Source organism: Dendrobates tinctorius, unplaced genomic scaffold (genome assembly GCF_039654945.1).
Source record: "Dendrobates tinctorius isolate UK_male_01 unplaced genomic scaffold, ASM3965494v1 ptg000047l, whole genome shotgun sequence".
NCBI lineage: Eukaryota > Metazoa > Chordata > Amphibia > Anura > Dendrobatidae > Dendrobates > Dendrobates tinctorius.
This window is the reverse complement of record NW_027361715.1, coordinates 1,579,267-1,585,266: the sequence shown is the minus strand read 5'-3', so window position 1 is coordinate 1,585,266 and position 6,000 is coordinate 1,579,267.

Here is a 6,000-nt window from a genome sequence, read left to right as displayed (position 1 = left end):
TTTTTGGACTAAGAACTCTTTTGGGCTAAGTCCAAAAAAGACAGCAGCTCAGTCATTGCAACTGAGCTGTCTATATACAAGCCAATCACTTGCATCAGTACATTCATCCAATAAGGACCAAGGCTACTTGCCCAATGAAGGGGGCAGGCAGCCCTCTAGGATGCTGCACAGGTAACACCATCATTAGCCCCTACCTGCATGTCTTTGGAGCATGAGTGGCAGACCACCTGAGCACAGGGAGAACATACAAACTGCTTACAGATTTCATACAGGGTGGGATTAGAACCCTGGACTCCCATACTGCAAGGCATAAGTGCTTGCCACTGAGCTACTGTGCTGCACAGAAGTTGTTCTTTGGCCAAGTCATTGATGTTACTACCAACACCTATGGGACGATCAGGAAAAACTGGAGCCAGGCCACTTGCAATTTCTAAAGTACAACTGAGAGGTAGAATTACATAGACCTCAGTCAGAATTGAACTAAGGACCCAAGCATTGAAAGGTAATGGAGTTAACCACAGAGCCACCATGGTGCCTGGGAACTACATGATGGCTAGGTCATCAATATATCTTTCAGTGCCCACTGACAGGTCATGAAAAACTAGAGGGGGTCCATTTGCAATTACTAAAGTACAACTGAGGTAGAATTATGTAGACCTCAGTCAGAATTGAACTAAGGACCCAAGCATCAAAAGGGAATCAAGCTAAGCACTGAGCCACCATGCAGCCTGAGAATTACCTGATGGCTAGGTCATCAATATGACTATCAGTGCCCACCGACAGGTCATGAAAAACAAGAGGGAGTCCATTTGCAATTTCTAAAATACAACTGAATAGTAGAATTACTCAGACCTCAGTCAGAATTGAACTAAGGACCCAAGCATTGAAAAGTAATGGAGCTAACCACAGAGCCACCATGGTGCCTGGGGACCACCTGATGGCTAGGTCATCAATATATCTTTCAGTGCCCACTGACAGGTCATGAAAAACTAGAGGGGGTCCATTTGCAATTACTAAAGTACAACTGAGGTAGAATTATGTAGACCTCAGTCAGAATTGAACTAAGGACCCAAGCATCAAATGGGAATCAAGCTAAGCACTGAGCCACCATGCAGCCTGAGAATTACCTGATGGCTAGGTCATCAATATGACTATCAGTGCCCACCGACAGGTCATGAAAAACAAGAGGGAGTCCATTTGCAATTTCTAAAGTACAACTGAGAGGTAGAATTATATAGACCTCAGTCAGAATTGAACTAAGGACCCAAGCATCAAAAGGGAATCAAGCTAAGCACTGAGCCACCATGCAGCCTGAGAATTACGCAATGGCTAGGTCATCAATATGACTATCAGTGCCCACCGACAGGTCATGAAAAGCAAGATGGAGTCCATTTGCAATTTCTAAAGTACGACTGAGAGGTAGAATTATGTAGACCTCAGTCGGAATTGAACTAAGGACCCAAGCATTGAAAGGTAATGGAGCTAACCACAGAGTCACCATGGTGCCTGGGGACTACCTGATGGCTAGGTCATCAATATATCTTTCAGTGCCCACTGACAGGTCATGAAAAACTAAAGGGGGTACATTTGCAATTTCGAAAGCACAGCTGAGGTAGAATTATGTAGACCTCAGTCAGAATTGAACTAAGGACCCAAGCATAAAAAGGGAAGCAAGCTAAGCACTGAGCCACCATGCAGCCTGAGAGTTACCTGATGGCTAGGTCATCAATATGACTATCAGTGCAAACCAACAGGTCATGAAAAATGAGAGCAGATCCATTTGCAATTTATAAAGTACAACTGAGTGGTAGAATTACTCAGACCTCAGTCAGAACTGAACTAAGAACCCAAGCATTGAAAGGTAATGGAGCTAACCACAGTGCCACCATGGTGCCTAGGAAACACCTGATAGCTAGATCATCAATATGTCTATCAGTGCAAACCAACAAGTCATGAAAAACTAGAGTAGGTTCATTTGCAATTTCTAAAGTACAACTGCGTGGTAGAATTACTCAGACCTCAGTCAGAATTGAACTAAGGACACAAGCATTGAAAAGTAATGGAGCTAACCACAGAGCCACCATGGTGCCTGGGGACCGCTTGGTGGCTAGGTCATCAATATATCTTTCAGTGCCCACTGACAGGTCATGAAAAACTAGAGGGGGTCCATTTGCAATTACTAAAGTACAACTGAGAGGTAGAATAATATAGACATCAGTCAGAATTGAACTAAGGACCCAAGCATCAAAAGGGAATCAAGCTAAGCACTGAGCCACCATGCAGCCTGAGAATCACCTGATGGCTAGGTCATCAATATGACTATCAGTGCCCTCCGACAGGTCATGAAAAACAAGAGGGAGTCCATTTGCAATTTCTAAAGTACAACTGAGTGGTAGAATTACTCAGACCTCAGTCAGAATTGAACTAAGGACCCAAGCATTAGAAATGTAATGGAGCTAACCACAGAACCACCATGGTGCCTAGTAATTACCTGATGGCTAGATCATCAATATGTCTATCAGTGCAAACCAACAGGTCATGAAAAATGAGAGCAGGTTCATTTGCAATTTCTAAAGTACAACTGAGTGGTAGAATTACTCAGACCTCAGTCAGCATTGAACTAACAACCCAAGTATTGAAAGGTAATGGAGCAACCATAGTGCCTAGTAATTACCTGATGGCTAGGTCATCAATATGTCTATCAGTGCACCTTTGGTGGCTCTCTGCTTGGAACACGAAATGTGCTGGGAGGCGGGTGGAGTTAGAATACATAAAAGAATGGGAAGGTTTAGAATGTCAGGTCAGTCGGTCAGTCAGAGTCAGTCAGTGAGGAGTGAGGAGAGAAGATCCCTGGGAGAGGGATGGAGGAAAGGGGTGCTGCAGCAGATCTCAGTTACCTGGGTCTGCTGGCATGGGAAAGGAAAGAAAGAGAAAGACATTGAACAGAAACCTGATATTCCATAAGAATGAAAGACTAGTACGGAACGTAGGAGTAAAAGGGAACAGAGGACGTGGGTTAGAGGAAGAACCCTGCCTAGACGTTCTAAGCGCAAGGCCGGGGCCCGGTCCCCGAGGTTGTATGGATACTAATGATCCTGCAGCAGACACCGGAGGAGTAGTGGGCTGTAAATGCACTACTCCCACCTCAGACTTGGGGCACAACAGCAACTTGGATAGTGAGCCGGGACTCAGGAGCAAGGAGTCCCCGAAGCAGGCTACAGCTGTCTGCCATACAAGTATAGTTCTTGGGAACATCTGTCAGGAGGAACTCCAGTGTAACTCAGTACTAGGAGTGCTTCACACTAAAGGCGCTATAAGAGGAGACGTTCAGAAAGGCACATGTTGGCGGAGTGTTGGAAGGGAGCATTCCATCTGACCTGGAGGTTGACTGCATCCCTGACCCGGAGGACATGGCATGGAGGCAGGCACGTGTGTGTACTGCAGACTGTGAGTAAAGCTTTGGAACTACAAGCCCTGGTGTCCTCCATTCATTCCTGCGCTAACACACTCAGTCCAACTACATCTGGGTACCAGCTTCTACACCGCCTGCGCCTCTCCTCTACCCCTACATCTACACTGCCCTGGGACTACAGCTCCACCTGTGGGGAGCTTCACCATCTTGGCTGCAACACACCACCAGTCCCAGAGGATCTGCATGCAGCGTCGGCTTAACACCTCCCTTGCCGAACACCACAGGTGGCGTCACAAACTATGCATTTAACTACATTCCACCATTTCAATTTCCCCATTACTTGGGCGCCCAGGGCCATGGACTGGGTCACCGCCGCTGTGACACATCCCGCTGACACCGGCCCGGTACCGAGTACCCCACAGCCCTGGGAGGGCGACCCAACTTGGCGTCACGAGCAGGATGACGAGACCCGATGCCATCGGGTTCTGTGTGCCTAAGACTTAAAGATTTTGAAAATGTGCAGAAGACCCAATTTAATAGACTGTAAAATGAACATTAAAAATGGCCACTGGCGTGGTGAAGAAGGGCATGATAACATGGGAGGTCCTAAGAAAAGACCGCAAACTGTCCTGGGCCTCCCCTGCCTGAATTACTATGCAACGGCGACATGGCCCACCCCCCGAGGGGTTCGTATACTGGCTTGGTATGGAGGAGCTGGAAGAAGATGCCGCCCCAAGAAGGAGGAGCTGGAGCCAGTGGCGGGAAAAGAGCTCAGACAGGGAGAAGAACGCCAGAATGCCATGATGGAAGGAGGAGAGAGGCCAGAAGAACGGGGGGAGGAAAAGCAACTCACCCCCAGGCCGCCCCTGCGGAGGATACGACGGCTGAGACACCCTCTGCAGTGCCCATCACCACCTCAAAACGGATATTGCCATTGGATGAGCCCTGTCCGTAGGAGATATATGAGGGTTCCGGAACAGAATGGAGGGCCGGGACCGCGTCCCCGTCTGGTGCGGTTGCGCAGGCCTCCACCGACGGCTCTGGCCGAAAACCGGCCTTGCCCCTGCCCGAATCCAGCTGCGACCTACCCCATCAGCAACTCCAGGAGTTGCGGCTGCCGCCGTCCACTACCAGATACCGGGACCGGAACCTCAGCCGGGAGCGCAAGGTATGATTACCGCTCCGGACCTGACCCTGGTGTTAGGAGCGGGACCAATGGATAGGAATGGCCCAATTGACCTCCGCCGGCGACCCCAGACTGCGGTGCCACTAGCTGAAGTCCCAATGGACACAGAAGAATCGGACTCCGAGGTAGCAGCGTCAACACCAGCTGAGTCGCCGATCGCAGCTGAAGTGCCATCGGTGGTAGCGGATATGCCGTCCCCGCAGGCAGTTGACATTTCCATGGCCCTTTCAATTACCCCGACCAGTCCCTATCTCACCCTTTGGGAGACAGAATACATGCAATTGGCAAGCAACCAGCAACAGGATGAAGACACCCAAAGTTTCTCCCCTGGAAGCAGTTCCAGTAACCAGTTTCCAGAAACCCCAGGAGGGGATCATTAGCCATAACCTTGAGTTGAACTAACTTTTGTTGCCCAGGAGGGTATTAGCAAGTTTCCAGTTTTTCTATTTTTCTATTTCTGATTATGATGTTTGGTTGTTGATCCTGTTGTTGTCCAGTTTTATTGGCAGCGTTCCTTTCCTACTTGAACTGAGGAGATCATGAACACTGAATGATCCAGAACTGCAACTTGTACATAGTTTGCAACTCTTTAGGCTGTGTGCACACGTTGCGGATTCTGCTGCATTTCCGCAGTGGCTTTGGCCCTGCAGAAATGCAGCAGTTCCGCTGACATGGTACAGTACCATGTAACCCTATGGCTTTTCAAAACCGCTGTGCTCACGCTGCGGTTTTTTACGCGCAGTTTTGCTGCGGCTTACAAACCAAAGCATGTCAATTGTTTGGGCGGTTTCTGCAGCGGTTTCACACCTTTAGTATAGTAGAGGTGTGAAACCGCAGGGCTTAACCGCAGGCTAAACCGCAGGTCACTTTACCTGCGGTTTTACCTGCAGATCCACACGGAAAAACCCGCAGCTGAATCGGCAACGTGTGCACATAGCCTTAGGTGCTCTCTCTTGGTTTTACGTAGGAACCTATTCCTTGAATAAGGATTACCTCATCATAGGGACATTTCCAAACATGTTGGCCGGACCAGTGTCTACTCTTTGCACTTATTGATAATGGTTAATATATTTTTGAATAAAACGCTAGAAAGTGATAGTGTTTAATGAAAGTATTAATAACAGATTTTATAGGGTATAACTGTGAAAGGAATACAGTGAATGTTTTACAAATGTAGAAATTTAGTAAATGGTATACTAAAGAAATCTTGAAGTACAAATGCCTTGAATGTGAATAAAGAATTGAAGTTACAGGTGATGAACCAGACACCAGCGGTTGTCATATAAGAAAGTAGAGAATATGCAAAGTAACAGAAAGAAAATGTGTTGCTAGAAAATGTAAATTGATATTGATTTGCTTCCATAGCACTTTAAATTAGGTAGCATAACTTTGAATTTAGATA